This window comes from Ooceraea biroi, chromosome 11 (assembly GCF_003672135.1).
Source record: "Ooceraea biroi isolate clonal line C1 chromosome 11, Obir_v5.4, whole genome shotgun sequence".
Taxonomy (NCBI): domain Eukaryota; kingdom Metazoa; phylum Arthropoda; class Insecta; order Hymenoptera; family Formicidae; genus Ooceraea; species Ooceraea biroi.
In genome coordinates, this window is record NC_039516.1 from 2,391,056 (window position 1) to 2,413,042 (window position 21,987).

The 21,987-nt window shown below is 44.0% G+C and overlaps 1 protein-coding gene across 6 annotated transcripts in view; it reads right to left on the bottom strand.

Annotated features, from left to right (window-relative positions):
* The window catches only part of LOC105274443 (prolactin-releasing peptide receptor), a 63,134-nt gene that overhangs the window by 6,094 nt on the left and 35,053 nt on the right, over positions 1–21,987 (bottom strand). Inside the window, exons 3-4 of one of the 6 annotated variants that reach the window (XR_893077.3) lie at positions 15,619–15,871; positions 14,674–14,983 (exon numbers count right to left, since the gene is read on the bottom strand). The exons of 2 other annotated variants lie outside the window; for them this stretch is intronic. The gene's annotated coding sequence lies outside the window, so the exon portion shown is untranslated. Of the gene's footprint in view, positions 1–14,673; positions 14,997–15,618; positions 15,872–19,917; positions 21,901–21,987 lie in introns of those variants that run through there. 3 more of the 6 variants (XM_011330575.3, XM_026973604.1, XM_011330577.3) reach the window with 3 other exon arrangements.

Sequence of the window (21,987 nt, forward strand, 5' to 3'; positions counted from 1 at the left end):
GCTTTCCATAAATTTCACGATATTCGAGGTAGACACCAGCGAGAATCGCACGTTGTAGCGAGCATTATGCGATGTAGGGTTTCACCGTAGAATCGCGTCGTTTTCTTCTTTGCGCTGAGTTGCAACGACAACCCTTTGGTATTTCCGAGGCACATAACTCTGCCTGCTATTCCGCGTGCAGCTTCTCCGTTCGTCGCGCGGCCGCGGGGAAAACGAACGTTAAAAAGTCTTTCATTTGCAGTACCGAAGTGCTCTCGCATTTGTCAATATTACACGGGACACCGGGAGAATCCCAAAGAAGCGCAGTTAACTTAATAAGCTCTCCGATGTCCTGGAATGAAAATGAAAAGTGGCTGCGCGAAGCTTAATTAAAAAGCTTCTTGTAACGCGGAACGCTCCGTATTCATCGCGTGTTCTTCATCAATGAACTCTCTCTCATTTGGAGATGACTTTTCTCGTAGTATCAAAGCGCCGATGATTCTGTGTACCTTAAAATACTTCGTATTTTTAATGGTTTCTTTAGGCTCGCAGCTCATCCGTCCATCGTGCTGGATTGTCGAACCGTCCTCCTCGTAATCCGATTATCCCGATATCTGTTTAATCAATCCTGCTGATCATCGTGACTTTGATTTACCGTGCAGCCGACTGTCTGGCCCACGTGTGAAGATCGATCTTCGTCAGGAAGAAGTAATTGAAAACTCCTCCGCGAACTTTTGCCAATGTGACCCTCGTCATGCTTTCTTTTCTGTCTTGCTCGTACAATCAGGAGTATTGTTCCGTACTTTTTTATATATCGCTTTTTTTATTATGATTTCGTTTGGGTATTTCGCGGCGTCGTACGTCACTGGGCTATTGTCGCCGTTTCGTTGTTTTTCCCGAGTCGCGCGGCGCGAACGCGAGCTCGTAGAGCCAGAACGAGTCCGTACGGGCATGCGAACAGAAGCAGAAGCAGCCCAAGTATATTTCTATATAGTGCGATTAGTGGACTGTAAAAAGTAAAATCGTTTGTGCTCTAAATATAATAAGTAAAACGAAGCTCAAAATATTTTCTCGCCCCACCTGGAAATACGTGGAGACGAGGGCGTCATTACAGACGCGGCGGATCGACACGACACAGGGTCGTGGCTCGATTGCATCGAAAGGTGCGACACCGCGCACGAGGCACGGAAGCTTCACAAAACAAGTATAATTTGTAAAGAAAAGTCTTCCTTAACGTTTCTTCTCTATGATCTCTCTTACGATTCGGAGACAGGACGCAGACTGATAAAGGACTCGCGTCAGTCTTCGACGTGAATTTCAATTTGCTTTTGCTACTTTTTACTTCGACAACTTTTGTTGCTGCACAGTAGTTACTCTTCTGAAACTTTCGCGCGATTACCTTCCCCCGGAATTTTCTCCATGCGAAATCAGGAGTAAAATGAAGGGACGGTGTCACGCCTCGGAAGGGTAGCCGCATCCGCGTAACCGTCTGCTGGGATTTGCGCGCGGGATGCGAAGGACCAGTGAAAAGGGCAGGCTCTCTTCTCGCTCTCGCTCTCCTGCTGTCGCCCATCCCGGAGAGCTTTATCTCGACGATGCCGGCGCTCGCAGGCATCCGAAATTTTCGACGCCCGGCTGCGGGGATGGTGATTTATTGACGTTTACGCCGGCGCGGATTACGACGCCTCTACTTTCCGCCGTTGCGGAAAGTCGACGTGATTGACGGTGCCCGTAACGTCGGCCCTCGTAGGGCCTCCTCTCGTTGTTGCGGCCTGTGTGGCCGCGCACGTGCCGAGACTTTTATGACTGCCAGTTTTTCCATGCCTCTCCCGTACTATGACGCACCCCATGACGCCTGCCGTCGTCGCAGCCGCCGACGCCGCAGCCGACACCGCCGCGGGGGGTGGATATTATCGCACCGTGTTACCTCATAACGATTCAATTTCGGCGGGTTAACAGCATCGAGTCATGCCTGGCCGACCAATCAGACGATTACGCGAGTGCGGGCTGACCGACGTGAATTCTCCCAGGCGCGAGATGTAACATCGTATATACGAAATCACGCAGGATTTCGTGGGGGTTCTTTTCTCCTTTATTTCTCTTCGGAGGGTCTCATCTCGCGTCTGCTGACCGAGAGACAACCGGACCATACCCGAGTCTCGACCACGTTCCACGACCGAGATTCTGAATAGTGTCGCGCGACAATGTCGCAATTGGGAGTTGGGATCTCACATGAATAGCCCGCGGGATTAAGGGGATCCTGGAGTGACGACCGAACTCCGACGCGAAAGCGTCATCATTTAGATGGATCTCAAAAAATCGTGATTACATTATCAATAGCATTGACACTACCAACATGTCGGGAAGATGTGAGGAAATGCTTCGAAACACTCTTTAGTTTCTTGTTTTTATTTGAAAGAAAAAAAAGGTATAAAGTTTTTGGTTGCATAGTTACGCTTTTAAAGTCGCTTCTAAAAGTTTCTTCACATGCCTTTATTTTGTCTCGAGATCCGACCATTCCAATTTGTGCGTACAAATTGATAACAAAATTATAACTTTCGAACTTTATTTCGTTTTTAACATAAAGTCGAGTAAATCCTCGATTTCTGTATGTACTTTAAACGTGGAAAAAGATTTATCATTTTGTACAATCAATAAAAAGAAAAGTAAGAATTAAAATTTGTCAATTCGTCGATGAAACAGACGACTCCAAGATTCTTTTAAAGAGACCGTGTCAACCGGGGCAAAGAGGACTTAGGAGTGGCAGCAAATCGGAGGGTGGCTCGCCGGCGATCCTATCTCCGCTGGTCGTCGGTGGTTTCATCTCGGCCGTGTCCTCATTACGTTAACCATCGCGCGAACAGCAGCGGCAACCCCTCAGTCTGTCGAATATCCGATGAACTTGCCGAGAACGGGGCACAGCTTCGTCACGCCGGCAAAGTTCCGAACTTAAGAAGTTCCTGACAAACTTACGGACGACGTGAGAACGGATGGATCGTCGCGCATCGATCCCGCTCGCGAACAAAGTGGTAACGAAGCTACTTGAGCTTTTCATGGTCACGGGGGGGGGGGAGAGGCCCGCAGCCGGGCACGGTGGTTAGTTGGGGGTTTCCTCTTTGCATAGGGCAAGCAGCATTTTGCGTGGCACCGGATCTCGTGTAAAATGGGAAGTAATTAGAGCTTGACGCGCGCGAAGGCACGCGGCTTTGTGCGGATTCTCTATCACGGGCCATAAATTCAGGCTCGATATTTCTTACCGAGAGAGGGGGAGGGATACCACAGAGAGAGAGAGAGAGAGAGAGAGAGAGGAGAACGGAGGTGTACACTGAAAGTATAATACTTATGAAGCCAGTTTGTTCGTGGTAATATCCATTGTTGCACGAGTAACAAGGACAAACGCGCATTGTAATGATCCTGGGTATCATCCTCTTTGCAGCTCGACCTTTTTTGCTCCCTTGGACCACAAGATAATGGAACCGTGTATATGCGATACCCAATTATTATTAATATAGGAGTTATGGGTTCTATGAGAGCTCGTTTCACTTTCTTACTTTCTTATTTTCAACCTTTAGCTAACAGAGTCACGAAGAATCGGTATCAGCTGGCCATCGATTGTAACATAGTCTTCCGGACGGAACGGTCGTGCAACGGAAGATCACATTCGCTGCAACTGGTTGCGAGAACTCAAGTTTACATATTTTAAAGAATTCTCTTCATTGGCTTGCAGCGCTGCAGGCTGCGATTTGATGGGCTTTTATGCACAGATGTGCGCCCGAGCAGTGCGCTATAAAATTGTCCGCGGGTGTATTTTACAATCGTGATTTGTCACTTTGGTAGTTCCACTTGGGGACGGTCGAGGAGGGCACTTACGCGACAAAAAATTGCGGTCAAAGAGCGCACAAAGTGTAAAATAGCTCTCGGATAATATTGTTATTTATCGAATGCGAGTGTAGCAAATGGCTGTAATAAAAATGGAACAACTTTGAATTACACCCTCTCGCGAATTTTTATTTAAAGTCAAGGAGATTTATTTATGTATTATCTCATTATCATTTTTACTTAATTTATTATTATTTATTATTTATTATTTATTAATATATTTAATTTGATATATCCGGTATGCTTAGCGTAGCACAATCTCAACACTGAAAAGATATACAAGTAAACGCGAAGGTATCACCTCGGGCTCCTGCTTTGGAGAATTAGCACAAAGCGATATAAAATCTTCCCGCGCTCTTTCGCAAATCCTTCGTAAAGTTTCTGGATCGCGCAAGATGGATATGCTAGCAAAATATGAATCGTGCGTGTGCAGTGTATTCTCTCACTGACTGCTTTTTTTTTCTTTATGTTCTCTCAAAGCCGAGGAAGGTTTGTGCATGTCGGTCTGTATTTTTTTCTTTTTATTCCGTTGCATTTGGCGTTGCTCGAGGCAGATTAAGATAACGGACAACACGTACGATATATGCTGCAAAAATCCGCTCAAGAGGAAGAAGAAGAAGCGGCCCATGCTCACTCGGCTGCGATATCAAATCGAGATCAACTCACGTAACTCTGATCCTTCGGGTGATCCCCTCAGGAAGAATATATGAAATGAGGAAGATGGTCCCATACAAAATCCTCTCGGATCAATCCGACAAACAATTCCGGGCCAGCTTGCCTGCGTTGTTCCAGCAAATGTGCTCGTTGCTGGGCTCAATCGCGGGAAAGTCACGGGAACGTCACTTCGCCGAGAGTAATATCTCGCTTGTTAGTACAACCCCCGTGTGCGTTCGGGATCTAAGTTATGCGTCCCTCAAATACACTCGCATGTGTACTCGTACCTCACCGGGAAACGCAATCTGCTCTAACTCGCTCGAATTAAATTGCGGAGTGAGAGGAATGCTTCGCGTAACGCGCACGAAGGCGACCTGACATGGAAATATGGAAAATCCGATTTTATAAGCTGGCAAAGAGAGATGTTCTCTATTAGGAGGGAGGTTTCTTCCCTTTTGTCATGGCTCCGATTTCCCGCAATTATTCCTCATTACCGCGGGGAATGATTGCGGTAATCCGAGTCTATGTCGAGAGAATACGTGAGGACACAGGGTGGGAACGAACCGAGGGCGGAAGAGTGGCGATCGCCACATAGACCTTGGTACTGCTGGGGGTGAGGGAGGTGGGTGAGTTAGTAGCCACGATTTAAACCACCGAGGAAAACAGCAATTTACCAGCGGCGGCTCTTGTTGTTCGATGCGAGGAAATGTCTGCGAAGCTTTGCCATTATAGTGAAAACTAAAAACTATAGTTTTAACGTCTGACAGCGACGAAGATTGCGACAATAATCGCAAAGATTCGGAGTCCGGTTTTCATGTTTCTTCCGTGCAAAGATGCACATTTGCGCGACGGTCAACATGGTGAGGGTGCATCAAAGTGCATCTACATAAATCAGTTAGATGATCGTAATTGTTGTTTTTTCACCTTAATTCTTGCGAGATGCGTTCGCGTCCACGGGGTGAGATAAAATACCGTAGCGGCGCGTAAGTAATCACCGCACAAGCGATTTCCTCCCTAGAAAGGGGTAAATGTCAAATGCAAGCCATTAAGCGGGACACGGAACTCCCATTTTTATCGTACGTCTAATTCGTCCGCGTTTATTGCCCGGCATAAAACAAGACACGATATTTTGTTCATGGCAGTAATGCAATATTGCCACTAAGGTCTGATATTTATAATTGACTGGTATACGTGCGACATGTATTATCGTTATCGATCGGCGTTACGTTTCGTACGATATCGAGGGACGACGATTATTGCCAATAAACTGTCCTCTTAGTTATTGGACACTTCAGCAGCAAAGGAAAACTCCCGCCTCTTACATCGGGAGAAAATTCGCTCTCGGGCGCGGAGGGTATTTGCGGAACTCGCCAACGGCGATCTGACAAACTTGGAAAAATCGCGAGGCACTTTACTTCGAGCTTCACAAGAGCTGTTAAAACTTCATTAAGCTTACTCTCGTGGAAATGTCGTAACGTGGAAAATCAATCCGCATGGAGACCGGATTATTGGAAGAGTTGATTATTCGCTGGTGAAATGGGGAATTTTGACATCGCCAAGAGGAAGAGAGAGAGAGGCGGAATGATTCCAGGGAGAGATAGAAATTTCGCGAATAAAAATCATCATTATAATTCAGGACGGTGCTCATACGTGAGCAATTTGTTATCTCGGCTTCGCGACACGTGGCCAGGTGCGACCAACTGTACGGGAATTGCCCGGCAACGGAAACTTTTTGACCTCGCCACCCCCCGGGGACGGCAAACGGAACTACCGAGGACGCGATAATGCGGGGTTACTCGAAAGTTGCCTGTATAAATTTTCCCCCCTCACTTAAGATTCGGATTAAGTTTCTTCTCGACCGCTGCGCGAGAATTCGTGCGTAAAGTGACGCTCGGCAAACTGGTATCGACAGTTTTTCACGGCGAAGTTTGCACACCCTTTTACATGTACGTTGACTCTCGGTTCACTGAGTCTCAACGTGTGTGTATGGATGTATGTGTGTGTGTGCGTGCGTGCGTCTGTGCGCACGGTAAATTATTCTCTGACATTTTACTCGGATTTAACGATGTCGATTTGTAACATCATACAGAAATCACGTTTCAAAACTGAAAAATAGAAAGTTAATAAACGAATGAAACATTTTTATTTTTCAAGCTTTAAAAGGCGTGAACGATAATAATATCTTCCGATCTCAGCGGCAGTGCAAAAATTATATAATTACATTGTTAAAAGAGAATTTATTGTTCCATCAGAGAAGATCTCATTATTTCTCAAGAAGATCTAACGACGTAAGATCTTCTGAAAGCACTATTGCTTTCTGCCAAGAAGGAGGCACACCTGGTCTTATTGGAGAATTAACACTTCGATGAGACATTACCGTGTAATGCACTTTCATGCGAGTGCATTATGCGGCCATTCGATCGCAAATTTTATGATCATGTAAAAAAAAGAAAACTTGCTACGAGTACTTTATGGATCGGGCGGTCGTATCAGCACTAAATATTCCAGAGCACACGTGCTGATATGCTGATGCTTGAAACGTGCCTCGTTGTTATGCGGAACTGAGGCATAAGACCGCTCCGGAAAAGTGACAAGGGCGTAATCTCTGATCGATGGCACGGCGATGTAAGCGAGAGAGAACGGATAGAGCCGGTCTACAATGAAATCGGATAATAGACAGGAAGAATGCCGATGATGCAGTGGCGTTTCGGGAACGGAGAACACGTACTCGCGAGAGAATGAATATTTCCGTTTCCGTGCACAAAGAGCATCCGCTGACGCGCGGATAATGCAATGCGTGCAGTTGCAACCCCCGGAGACGCGCTCTCGGTCCAAGGTGTAACCTTTAAGCTCTTTCGAGTCTCCAGCCTGTTCCATCACACAGCGGACTGCAACTTTCTTTCTGAATTTCTCACGAGTCAGCAGATAACTTACGCGGCTCTTAATTAATTTCACGGCGATCGTCAAGCTACGTCGAGCCGATCAATTTACCAGCGGGACGTTTACTGGTGCATTTACCCTGCTTATTTGAAACGAATGGCTAAAGACAAGAGGTATCGATCGGCGCCTTTTAGCGAGGGGAGAAAAGGCGCTGTCTCGGGAAATCGAGACGTATCGTAACCGGTCGCACGTGCACGCTCGCCGAAGCAAGTAATTACTAACGGTGACAAACTGTTTTTCCCGCGTAACACATTAATTTCCAGATCGACATATATAGAAAAATAACACTCGCGAGCGCGGAATAATCTATGACGCGATCGATCAGGTTTATGCAATCTGTAAATACAGAGCCAGGATAGATACCGTATAAGGGGCTCAATTTTTATCACACGGACGTTCGCCGCCTCTATTTGCAATTTCTGATAACGCGGCCTTAATTAAGGATTTCGATGTTAACGAGATTCCGTGATCGGAATTTCTGAACGATACCTGATGAAGATTGGCTTACTGCGAGCTGCTTGGATATTTTGAAACTGTAGCTGAACTGTAGCCGTATCATTCTTCAGGATGTTCCCGATCCCGACTTCACCTCCACAAATTTCAGCTTCAATTCCGTTAGATCGGGAGAGCGTCATCGGGCGAATCAAGTGACTAAACGCGATGATAAGCGAGAGAATCATCATCGATGGCACCTGACGATCAAGCAAGAAAAGTCGTTCGAGCATTTTTCCAGTGTACATCTCTCTACTCGTTCGCGCTCGCTCTCGCAGGAAATTAACGTCTGTCCGGCAAAACTCGAGGATCGACATGAGCCGGACAGCGACACGATGTTGAAAATCATACCAGCGACCAGATGAAGGAGTAACGAGGGCAGAGTTGGCAGAGTTCGTTCTAGGAGACGATAGGATTACTATCTTTGTAACAGATCGTTCAATTTCAGCCGAGTTCAATCAATCGAGCTCAGTCAAAATTCACGCGTAATTATTTTCAGCCAAGTATACCCATTCACTGATCAATTCCTGACCAAAAATCAAAGGTCAGAAAGATGTAAGCGAAAGAAACATGAAGCTTAAGAAATAGAAAAGAAATGTATAGAAAGGGATGACATAAAAGCGAGTATATGCAGTATAAATAAATAGTGGTGTGCAGAATAACATAAATAAAAGGATAAAATAAATAAGCTTTATAAATAAATAAATATAAGAGTACAAGTAAAAGCATTTCCTCCCTTACTGCGCGCATGTATATTTCATATTTCCAGTTTCATATGTGTACGTACACAAATCAGTGTTTATTTTATCATATTAAAGTCTTTATTGCACGAACGATACCGTCGATTGCCGTAGTAGAATCAGAATTTAACGTGAATGGGAACCGTAGCGGACAATCGATGCTATTGATACGCGGCTGCCGGTTTTGCATGGGAAAGAGAAAAAAATCGATGACTGCTTCATATCGGCCATAGTGTCGGACAATATTTATTGTTTTCTGGAGAACCGTGGAACCGTGGCTGAGAGGCACGATTTTACTGGATTGTGCGTGTCGCGTTTCGCATGATTCTACTCGATTGTTGACGAACGCTGCCGTGCACACTGCGCACGTGGCGGGAATGCGCTTTTCCGACAATGTCGCAAATAAATCGATATCCTGTTTGATTGTCCACGATACGCGCGGAAGAGGAATCGGTCATTTAAGAGAGGCGCGTTGCTTGCCAACTTCGAAAGTCACAAAAAAAAAACAAAAAAAACGGACGCATATCGCGTGTCCTGTTCGCTTTTATTGACATTACGATACAGTGCGATCTAGCCGGGTACACAAAAATGCGAGATATTCGACGGATAAGCGCGATCGATCCTCCCTCGCAATCCCCCGACGCATCGTAACTATGAAATTACTCCTTGTTGCTCGGCTGTGTCACAAATAAGCAATCTCCGAAGAGATTTTTACGTAGCTTCGTAGTAATAGACGCTTGCTTCGATACAATACGATACGATCGAACGAACGGCCTGATGTTCCACGTGAACTTCAATCGATCGCTTATATCGTTACATTTGCACACGGATCGCGTGTACAGAACAAATGCCGAAGGGAGACATCTGATGGCCACCGCGTTTGCCGGTTTTATTATTATTTTATTAACCCATATTTCTTGGTCACGATAGCCGCGCATGAAAGAAATAGAATTTCATCGAGTTTTTGCGTTAATTTAGCAAGAGTAACAGCCCGTTGAATTATTAGAGGAGACAGCGACTGAGGAGAGCGCCTCTTTTGATATTATTTTGCTGCACGGACGGGGCAGACGAGCGACGAAGTACGACCGCAAAATACGCTTTTACATTGTTCACCTGGGTTTTCCGTGTTTACACGGACCGAAACCGGCTGGAAAAATACACGCGGATGCAATATATACGAGATAAAGGAAACGTGAAAAGAAGAAATGGAAAAAGTAGATGTTTGAATAACGCTGGACGTAATAATAACGCGTCGCGACGCAAACAACGCTTGCATCCGCGGGGGAAGCCGCCGCGCGGCTTTTGATGTCGTAACAACTCGTTTTTTTCCCTTTTTCTCCTTTTTAGCACAAACATTAATTTTCTTATGCCGCCAGCTAAAGCGTCTTACGAGCCGTTTTACAGTTTGCAGCCTGAGTCACGGTCGTTTCCTCCAAACGCGGACGACTCTTTTGTAACTCCACCAGCGGAATTCCACGGCGAATTTACCGCGAGCAACAAAATGCATCAGTTTGCATAATAATATAATATAATACTGCGAATATTCGAATTTCAATTGGATCCGCGCTGATTTATATTCCGTCCCACTCGACAGTTATTCACCTCGTCTCACTTCGTTATTATTTTATTACTTAATTTATTATCTTCTCAACCAGTGCGCACCTGATTACATCATACTCCTCTCGCTGCTTGTATCTGTAATTTTTTTCCCCCTTGAATTGCATTTCTCTTTGAAGGAAGGAAATAAAGATGAGGAAGAAAGTCAGTTACCGGATATTGTACTTCATTCCTCCGCGTTCACAAAAGGGAGAGATTTCTCCGCGTAAATTTTTCGCGAGAGCATCTCGCGACAATTTTCGCCACGCATGGGAATTCATCGAGCATGCAACGCCGCGTCTATGCGATTTTGCAATCGGTCGCGTGTACCACACAGATTTTCGCCCGTCTTTCACGAACGGCAGATGCGCGCGCGGGGGGAATTCTTTCGCTTCAACGTGGAATTCTGAGTAGGAGCAATCTACTCGATGATTAAATTCCTTCCTTACATAAGGGAAGACGCGTTTCCTTGTACTTCTTCCATGTGGGACACGCGTGGAAGTTCCATTAAAACTACGCCTTGTCAAAGTTTTTTTTTCTTCCTTCACCCTCCGTTGTCCCTCTCGTATGAAGGACGACCCTTACTTTTGACGTAGATTTATTTTCTCACGATACCCAGGAGCATACATTTGCAGAATTTTTATAACGGTCCCGTCGAAATTGATTGCCGAAGGATATGAAAGTCAATTGTTCAGGAATATCAGCGCGGTGAATAATTTGATGACACGCTTGTCGAGCAACGTCGCGCGACATTTGGCAAATAATAATTGCAACGTCCGGTATGCGTTACATAGGTTTATATAATTGTACACAAGACGCTATATTCTTTAAAATAATTCACGTGTTTGTGTAATGAGAGAAATCTTTCGACATCTTTTCCCTTTCGCCTTTTCCTTCGAGTTCACGTTATTCCTCGCGCGTGATTTGCGCATCAGTGTAGCGAGTGATTTTATCTTGATTTCCCTTGATTTGATCCGGGGTGAGATGGCGAGTAATCCCCGCGGTCGAATAAAGTGGGTGACTTTGAGCCGCGAAGGTCGATTGCGGTTCCGCGACTTGGAATTTAAGAAGGGCGCGGCTTAATGGTAAAACCCGAATAGACGGGTGTCATTCACTCAATGTTCGCGGCCTTCGCGCAGAAATCCACTTAAACCTTAAGAGCCGATAAATTTTTGGAACACGATTGCCAATATCTGAAATTGCGTGACGCGTACATCTCTACGCAACCGCAAATACAGAATATCTCCCGTGAACGTCTCAGTTTTAGTTGAGTTTTACGTCTCAGTTTTTTATTAAATCAAAAAGGTTGCGAGTCGACAGCTCAGCGTGCGCCACCGAAACGCGACCTATCGATTCATTACAATGTAATTACCTAAGGAAGCGGGGGCGGCGGGGAGTATGGAGTATTTTTACTCATTTACTTTCCATCGTGGAAGTTAATTGGAAGAACCGTGGGGTACCAGGATTGATACTTATCACCTCCTACTATGACGACGGCTTTCATTAATGGCACTGTCGGCGTTCTTTGTTTTACGCTTTTACTCTCGCCTCACCCTCCACGTCTTATCACTGACGTGGCGCTATCGACACGGGATTGAAGCCGATTGGATTCGCGTAAAAGCGCGATCGAACTTTTCCCCGGCCGATGACTGCTCATTCCTTCGTCTCATGATTCGGTCTCGATTCGATCATCATCCGCCTTGCGCATCATCATCCTCCTTGTGAAAACTTGATTGGAGGATGTTTTTCTGTTCTGTTTTTGCAAAAAACCAACCCTACAATGCGCGCGAGGAAATGGTTTCACCATCACCATCGACAAACATAAAATATTACCCTCGGCTCGCTCGGCGTCACGTGAACCAAGAACTTGATGGAAAACGCTAAGAGAAACTCGATTTTATGTACAATTGTCCTCAATGAAAATTCATTTCATGCGCTTTAATTGGAATTGGAGTTCGTGTGACTTTTTGTAAAGTGTACGTAGATGCAACATACGTACAGCATTTTGTATTGCATTTCGATACGATGATACGTCGGGAAATATTCGTAATTTCAGCGACCGTTATACCATCTGAAAACGAATCCAATTGTCATCGTGATTTCCACAACGCAACAATAACGATGACAGGTCGGAGAGACATCCTACGAACAAATGATGTAATACGATTCTGCGATCGAATTGGAATCCGTTTCCCTTTAACGACGGTAAACACAGAGGACCGCTATACGATTTCAAACTACTATTTGCGCGCGCGAAAAGTTCGTCTTCCACACACGCGAACGGTAATATTTCATTCCCGGGGATGCAATTCGATACGTTCATCATTATGCACACGTGCACTCTCATCTCGTCCTCGGTCCGCGTGGGAAATTAATTAATAGTGTATTCGGTTTTTCGTTAATACACCGTAATTTAAGTAAACAACCCCCGCACATAATAACGCAATAAACAGATGCAAATTGTGGGTTATCAAGCAGATAATCGCGTGATTCACCCAACAAATCTTCTTTTCCCGATATTCCATCGATCGTCCCACGCCTTCGTTCGTCTCCTGCAACGCTCTTGTGCAGGTCGCAAAATACATTTCGACGTGTCCGCACGGTGCCCGCAATTTATTCACATTACTCACTCACCCGCTTCTACTCCCTCTCCGGGAGTTGAGAAAGAATGAGCGAGTGGCGATAATTAAGAAACGGTCAATTTCCCGGCGTCGGCGCCGCGACGCAAACGGACGACGGGCTCTGTTGCCGCAATATCGGTCCTCGTTAGCTTAATGCCTCTCATTAATAATCGTCTCGGTCTCCCACTTTTTTTCCATCCGTCGTTGCGGTCCATGCAGAAAAGTGCGGCCCGTTTTTCAAGCGGCGGAACGTCCGTCATCCTTCCTCTGGAGGAGGACGCGGGAGAGAGGATCTTTCGCGTGGTTATACGTATATATACCGCCGTGCCTCGTAATTTCCATCTCATTTCGTTCACGGCGACGCTTAAATGCCACCCAACGACTCCACGCTCCACCCTCGCGTCACGTGCACCCTGACGACTGCGACCGGGGGATAAATGCGACAGATAAGATGGACGAACGGACGTTAGACGGCTGATTTGCCTTCCGCCGTGCGCGACTGCTAAATTAACCCTCGTGCAGGGTGGCATGGGCACGGAGAGACTCCTCTGGAGTCCTTTTACATTTTAAAAGGAATTTCTGTGTTCCCGCCCCACCGCCGAATGTGCAATAATATCGCCGAGACGCCGTAAAGCGATATTAAGCGGATCAAAGCCGAAGCCCGACGCGACTTCAAATTTAACAATGGATCTTTTTGGACGAGTAGGTTGCCGGTCGTTTTTAATTTTTGGTATTAAAGATCCTTGCAGCGTTGATCCCCGAATCCGCTATGGTGGTGCTTCGTTTTGAGAAACGAAATAAGAAGTGAGATGTTCACGCAGACAGATATACAAGTCTACTATGCACGATAGCATTCCCTTTCGGATCGATGCGTTCCGACAGCCCGCTTTCGCACGCCTGCCTCATTAATCATTCGATGCAGGATTTGGTAGCACACAATATATGCTATTAAAGCCACTAAGGCGGGAGGGAATGTCAGCACGTGATCGGAAAGAATAATCTGTTTCGATTTGCTTTGACAGAGAGTCCGGCGAAACCCTTTGAGATGTCTAATTCATTTTTTTCCTTGGGGAAATATGACGGAAAACATTCTTCGTTAAAATAACTCTGCACCGAGGATAGAATATTAATAAAACTCAATACCTACACTCAGATGAAAAATTATACCGTTGAATGCACGAGAAAGATTGACATGTGCAGATTGTTGCAAATATTTATCAATTCTCCCGGCGGTATTATTTCGAAGATCAAAGCAGAATTCTAGACCATGCGGTTCGATCTCGAGGGCCGAACTTGGCGACTATTGAATTGTCCCGACCACGCATTATTCGCATGAAGGGACGCGTTTCCGCTTTGGTTTCAACTTTCTCAAAGTGTATGGACCGAGTCCTTGTGGACAAAGAGAGAGCCCTCTCGCTCCCTTAGGACATCGGTCAAATCAATTTTAGCTCTTGCGACAAAGTGCAACTCCATTTCCTATTGACTGACCTGTGACCTGTGAGAATGTAATATTCTACAAGTCCCGCTTCCTCTTTCTCTCTTTGGATACGTGCATCGGCGAAATATTCTTTTAATCTAACTCTTTAAATCCTGTTTATTCCGCCAAATATTTTGCCACGCACACAATGCCCGTTTTGTTTCAGCGCTTTCAGTTCTCGTCGGCAGTGATATCCGTTTCGCGATCTAAATTGATAGGAGTGTCTAACATCGAAATACTTTCCCCATAAGAAATAAAAAGACAGTGAGTTGCGGCAAAAAATGAGAACAGTGTAAACGGTCGATTGATGAAGATTTATTCATAATTTTTATATTTTTTACACATTTTGCTTTCGAATTTATCGTCGACGATCCGATACATGCATGCTCTTATCGCTAAAGTGCTTCTAATATTGTTCTTAATTACATCACAGTTTATACAAGTACGCGTGAAATATATTATACAAGATTCGCGCGCTAAACACGTTTCTTCTTTCCTGCAGCCATCCCCATCGCATGTCTTGATTTATCCAATCGACAGTTTCTCGTTCACCGAGAATGGAAGCAACGGCGTCCATCAAGCCTCATGTGTTGTGACTGCAACGTCTGGAAATAAAAACTAATGTTTATTTTGTAAATAAAGTGAAATCGATGACGGGCAATTGGTGGAGATAGACGTGACAAAGTTATATTGCAAAATATGTAATGGATATTTTTTTCCTTTTATTTAATTTGTATTTATTTATCCGTGAATTTTCAGACTGATTTAATAATGTAAATTGGCCTGCAGATGTGAGAGTACGTTCAGTGAATCAAGATAATAAATCAAATTAAACAGTAGATTAAAAGAGGCAATAAATTTTCAATGTTTTTTTATTAATAACGATATTTCGTCATTCGTCATGTAACTCAATATACAGATTTACAATTCTTTTTAATTTTTACGAGTTGATTTTATTGCATGCCAACTTAACCAATTTATTTATAAAACCTCCGCGTTTTTCGATTATAAATGGTTTTCCCAAAATAAAAAAAACGAAACTAGTTTTTTACATTTTATCAGAATGAATGAATGATGATGACCGGAAGAGAAAAAGGAATTGGAACGGTAATGAAAAATTCTCATTGAAATTTCATGATATTGATTGTACTGCGGAAAATTGAGGAAATTATTATAATACAAATTTAAATCAAAAGTGATACAGATAGAAATGTTTTAATGTTACAAAAGTTAAACTTACTTTCTGACAACGTGAAAATATATTCGATCGCCTACGCGCGTACGGGAAATTAAGTATTCCTATGTCGGAATAAAAATATGACGTTGATTAATCGGCGAACGGCGCAGGTGTTTGTAACCCTTCCGTTTTCGAGAAATTCGATCGGGGCTGATCGGCAATGCGTTGAATATTATTAACTCGCTCCGAGTTCGCCCTCACGCGTTTCACGTACGACTGGCAACCCGCATCGCCGATGCGTTTCACCACCGCAAAGCTGTGGAAAGATCTGACAATTAAACGCAGGTGTCTCGATCACCGTTCAGTGCTTCAAAGCATTTATCTATTTCCGTTATTATTAAACGCGTATTTCCATTGTTACCAAAAAGAGCGGCGCACAACGCGTTTACAAACACAATTATTGTTATTTCAACCAAGTGCCGTAATTAAATTCAACTCACAATAACAATTCGATTTACAACACGTACAAAAGCGCGACTTCAACGTTCCCAATCTCGTTTCACCTTCAGAATAATGCAAGTTCACGTTTTAGACGAACTTATTCATCTTAAACGCAATTTTCACTTCGACTCAAACACGATCTCTCACTCGGGGGAGGAGGTGGGTGAGCTCGGGGTGCATTCTTGAAGTACTTCTCATGTAATAACGTTCCCAAGAGGAGGATATAATAATAGCGAGATCAAAACGGTGTTATTTTACACGTCAAGCCACGTCCTTTGACACGAGCAAGGGGGTTGCGGAGAAAGCGCACGGCTGCTCGCGACACGTCGTCGTATTCGTGAGGGTGGATTCCTTTGGGGAAGATACCGCAAAGCTGGGGTTCAGCGCGCGTTCGCGTCGTCGATTTTGCAGTGTGTGTATCGGTGTGACGACCAGTGGTTGCAATACGATTCCTCAGACGTTAGAGTTTCGATACGGAATGGCAGTCCGTCTGTCATTTCGTAATTTCTCGATTCGCTCGATCGGCATTTTGTCATTCAGCACGGAACATCGTCAAATATGCTGCAGTTGCTGCTCATAGGACAGTTTATCGAATGCCCCTCATTTTTCATTTCGGTACTAGCGACGTTTCGCTCTCGGTGCGTCCCTTTGCTTGTCCCCGCGAGCGTTCCATCCCCCGCGAGACGGCAGCTTTGATATTCGTAAAACTCGTTTGTGAAAAATGTGTAGCTCTTGCTTTGGCATTTATTTTTAAAAAAAAGAATTTATTAATTACGAGCGACGGACGCTGATTCACCACTTACGGTTTTTTTGAATATTCTGCTGGCAATCAAGGCGCGTAATTTTAGCTTGGAGATTCATAAAAAAATGCTGCTGGAAATATGAGTTAATCAGATGTGGCGCTCTCGCGTTGGTCGGAAACGCGGAGCTTCATCGCGCGAGCTTCTATCTTACGCTTTTCAAAATTTTCTCAAAATAGTACGTCCTCGTATATACAATATGCGTATCCCCGATGGGATTTGATTTGATTTGACGGAAAGGTCGAAATGCATATACACTGCAGACTCATTGGCACCGAGCCGCAAGTGCACGCGATATGCGGAGTTTGTTGAACGTGTTTGATTATCACATCGGATTCGTCGAATGGCGAGCGAGTGGTCCGCGCTGCATCTACACGCTAATCACGGATTGTTGATGCTGCATCGAAATAATTCAAGCAAACTGTCACATAATTAAAAGTAGTTTAATAAATAAATTGTACAATGTTTATGTGTAAAGATATATAATACAGTCGGCAATTTACACGCGTGCGCGTACACATTTGTTGCATAATCGCGCCGACATTCCCGAAGAAGACAATTCTACATTTATTTGCGCTTTGCGCTTTTCACTTTGTGAATGCGGAATCGCGTGCGCTTTGTGGCTAACGAACTTTCGCGGACGGGATTAGAGAGTCGGTATCGCACAAATAAGGCGAATGTCAATTTAATTACTCTCCATTTTCCACGTTGCGACGCAAATTGCACCGCGTAATGTCTGAGACAACAGCGTGGCGGTAGCGATATCAATTTCAGTTTGAAAATAGAGTTCGGAACTTGGTGTTAGTCTCCGCTGGACTTTCCTCGTTAGGTATTTTTAGAGAGCGTGTGGTGTGGTGCGCGGAAAATACCTGCGGCAAGATCGTTTCACGTAGATCGATCTTTCCTACAGCTCACACGCGCGTGAGATAATTCCCCTTCACCCCTTCTTCCCTCCAGTCCTGAAAATCTCAGGATTAATATAGCCGGTACATCATTCATGCTCACGGCTCATCTGCACTTTAATTCACTTGGAGGTGTTCCTACATCGTTAGTTATTGTGACGATTATCATCGTCGATATTTCTCATCCATGATCCACTGGATACAGTTCCATGGAAAATATTTGTAATAACAACTACACAATTTAGCCACGTATCGCGTAAATTCTGGCTATCACTCATCGCTCTGCTTTCGGTTATTTCTGAGATCGTTCCTTATTATAATCTAAACAATCTGAGTTTCTCGATATTAACGAAATTAATTTGTATTATCAAGTATTAACATATTTCATTAACATATGTATAATAAAGAAACATATTTTGGACTGTCTTTATGAAAATATAATATATTGAAAATTCGGAAATATTTTAATTCGGTATGAAGAACCCGCGAACAGAGGCGCCCCAGAATTTGCACAGAGCACGTAGAAAATTGTTTGTATATCTTCAACGGATTGGCTGATATTTCCATCGAATCGCGAAACGTCGAGAGTTCACAGGATCCGCGCGGAAAAACTCGATTGCCGCGGAACTGCATTCATCCATCTGGGAACTGAAATATGACTTCCTGGCGGTTAATTCCGTACCACTATTTCGAGAGAGAGAGAGAGAGAGAGAGAGAGTGCGCTCGATTTCGGAGTAAAGCGATAAAGTGCCGACAAAGTCGGCGCCGGTTTTTCCCGCGGAGCGATGTCATCGGTAAATTAAAACTCGCCTTTAAAACGGGCGTGCGATGACAATCGGAATTCACGGTTAAACACTTTTCGCGCGACACGCATCCACATCGATTAATTAATATTTTTCATTATTAATTATTATTATATTAATTATTATTAATTATTATTATATATTATATATTATTAATAGTATTATATTATTAATTATATTAATATTATATTAATTAATATTATATTTTATTAAGTGTCACGCGTATTATTTATCACATTCACGTTTGCACATTTGATGCGTTACTGCTCGAACTAGGTCGTACGATACTCCGACGTGTTTTTTCTTTTCCCGTAATTTGTCCGTTAGTTTGCACACATGACGTAATCGTGATTTGTTCGTTTCAGGTTCGGCAGCGAACGCTTTATAACTTATAGGACCGGTATGTAATATTGCACGTAAAATCCTTGCTTCTAATAGTACATGGTCGAATATGCACAAATAAATTGCATTCGCGGCGTGAAGTGAATCGAGGATTTTGTTCATGAAAGGACGAGCGTTCTTGTCTGTGTCTGTAGAGAGTGTAGCACATAAATATTTATGAATTTTTCAGCTTCTCGTATCTGTTAATGCCGCGGCGGAATATTCATTAAGCGCATTCTATGAAACTATTCTATGAGACAAAAGGGCTATTAAAATGTAATACAATTTACAGTATGATTCTAATTAAAATTATTATATAATAGAACCGAGAATATCGTCAAAATCAGGATTAAACGAATTAATAGCAATGAGACCTAATGAGAGATTTAACGAGATTTAATCGCTCCTAATTGCATGCATGGATGATAATAAGCAATCGAGTTTTACATATTTACTCTAATTTAATTTGATTAAACAATATCTGGCTTAATTTAATGTAATCAATTTTCTCGAGTATTTAGACTGTGACGTCAACGTAGTTATGACGTAGTTATTTCATCAAGCGCGATTCAACACGTACGTATTCAATTTTGGAAAAACGTTCCGATTAATCCACTATCGTGCATTCTCGTCGTTGACAGGAATTATTAAAATATTTCGTGAATATACGCGACCTTATATCCGCCAATGTGTATCCCCTCGAAAATATTCCGTGTTGCAGTATTATACATGCGCTTATATAAACTTTTCAAAATGTCGCGTCTATTGTTCTCCACGATCGATTTTCTTTCGACAAGGAAATTAAAAAAAAAGAAAAGCTAAATTGATGTCACGGAATTTTTCAGATATATAGAATTTTTCATATTTATTATGCGCCTTCATTTTCTCTGTGACATGCAAACTACTTTCCATTATACCTGTAAAAAGCATACCCTTAAAGAATAGCAGCACAGTTATTACGTCTATAAATTTTTGAGCTAAAATCTTTAAAAGATTACTCGAGTTTATTCGACGAGTCACACAAATACACATACATAGATCAGCACTATATACATCTATACATACATAGTAAATTCTTTTGTCTACATTGGAATAAATTTACGTATATTTCTACAATGGTTTTTGCTCTTTCTATGAAAATTTGTTATTTACTTTCACCGACTTTAGATCCCTTTTTCGTCATCGGCCAATGCATTTTCATGGATAGCAAGCAGACGCACGAGACATTCGACGCGGCTGAACAACGCTGGATCTGTGATTGTAGCTCCCGTGATTATCCATCCTTCACCCTGGATCGCTAAATCTCATCGCTCGGCCGTGAAATTCCTTTTGTATGGTCCGCGCGGATCGTTTCCGGTTGGAAAGACGCGAAATCGCAGGAGGCGATGGCTGAACATTGCGATGAAATCCGCGCGAAATTGCGCGCGCGATGATCGGCGCGCTGAATTACGACGCGGTAGTTAGGAGACGGTGGATCGCGTTGAATTGTCTCGTGGTCCTTGACATGGATGCTGAATGCCTTGCATCTCTCATCGTTCCGGTTGCCTTGCCGCGAGGCGCAAGTTCATCGCGCGCCGCCGCGTGCAAAGCTGACGAGCGTACCGAGTCAGTCAGTCTGCTATCCTGCTCCTGTAAAACTGATTCGACCTCTGGATCTTGTTGAGTTAGGTCGGACGAAATGCGATCTTTTCGTGCATGCCGATCGCGTGGAATGTGGAAATTGAGAAGTTGCTTTGGGAATTTGCTTTGAGAATTTGCGCACGTTCAGCTAGAGTCTTAAGAATACATAGCATTTGCTGGGCCGGATCGTCGTCCGTTGAAGCAACATTGATTGCTCTAATCCGGCCGGCTCCCCTGAGCACTTTAATCCACCGATAGACGTGCACGGACGGCGCGTTTGACCAATGAGCAGTTTCCTCTTAATGACCGGCTCCAGCGGATCGGTTGTACAGCAGCAGCGGATCGTTTAACAGTTAACCGGGTAGTTAATTTTAGTAGTGGAGTTAGTGGTCGCGCGTCCAACTCGAGCATCTTTGGAAAGCTCACTTTGAGAGCGATTATAATTAATTGCTTGCCGCGCAGAATTTCGGAAGGCGCAATTTGCGCGCGAGACGAATTCGCGAAAGGAATCTCTGTCAATGTCTCTCTCTCTCTCTTTCTCTCTTTTTTAAGCGTTCAGTGTCACAGACAATTCTTTCCGATTCCCTCCATCGTTTAGTCATTTTTCACAGCGCGTGTCAGCCATAAAACACGATTCGATTTCGAGACGAAACAATGGCGATGTGACAGCGCGGACGGTATCTTATCGAACATTCCATCCGAGTGGATTTGTGCGGTACATTGACAATCTCGTTGCCCGATTCTCTCCTAAGTTCCCTCTGATAATGGTTTTTATTTCTTTGTTTTTCTTCAAAGAGAAAAAAAGAAAGAGGAAGGGAGGTACATACACGCACAGTGAGTGGCGACCGATATCTTCCAACAGACGGTCCATTGAACGGGTTCAGGTTCCGTTACTGATTTCACAGGTTGCCGGATGTGTTTTCACGGTAGAGCTGCGTCGCAGCTCGCACGCGAGCCACAAAGCGATTGATAACGGACGCCCTAAACGAAACGTCGACGGGTCCTATTGAAAAGCTGTTGTGCGAGTCGCGGAATCGCGCTGCGACTCGAAACATCATAAAGGAGCCGCTCGCTACCTCGCTCTCGCGCCTTCAATTACATAAGTCCCCGGTGACGTAACGTGTTCACGCGGAGGAATCAATAGCGCGTAGCATATCGGGCGCGAAAGGGGCGAGTGACGTAGCAGCGAGGAAGCGGTAGATGCGATCGGACGAGAATTGCATTTCATCGACGTGGAGCGAGAAAAGTGCCGATAATTAAAATAATTAAGACGTCGGGCATGACTAGTGATCTGTGCGGAAGGAGAAATTCCGTGTTCCGTGTTGGAATGCAGCTGATCTGTAAAAAATGCATTTTGCATATTTTATTATTTATCATCACAGATTAATTTTGTGTAAAAATGAGGATGCGGTGACTGATAATTGC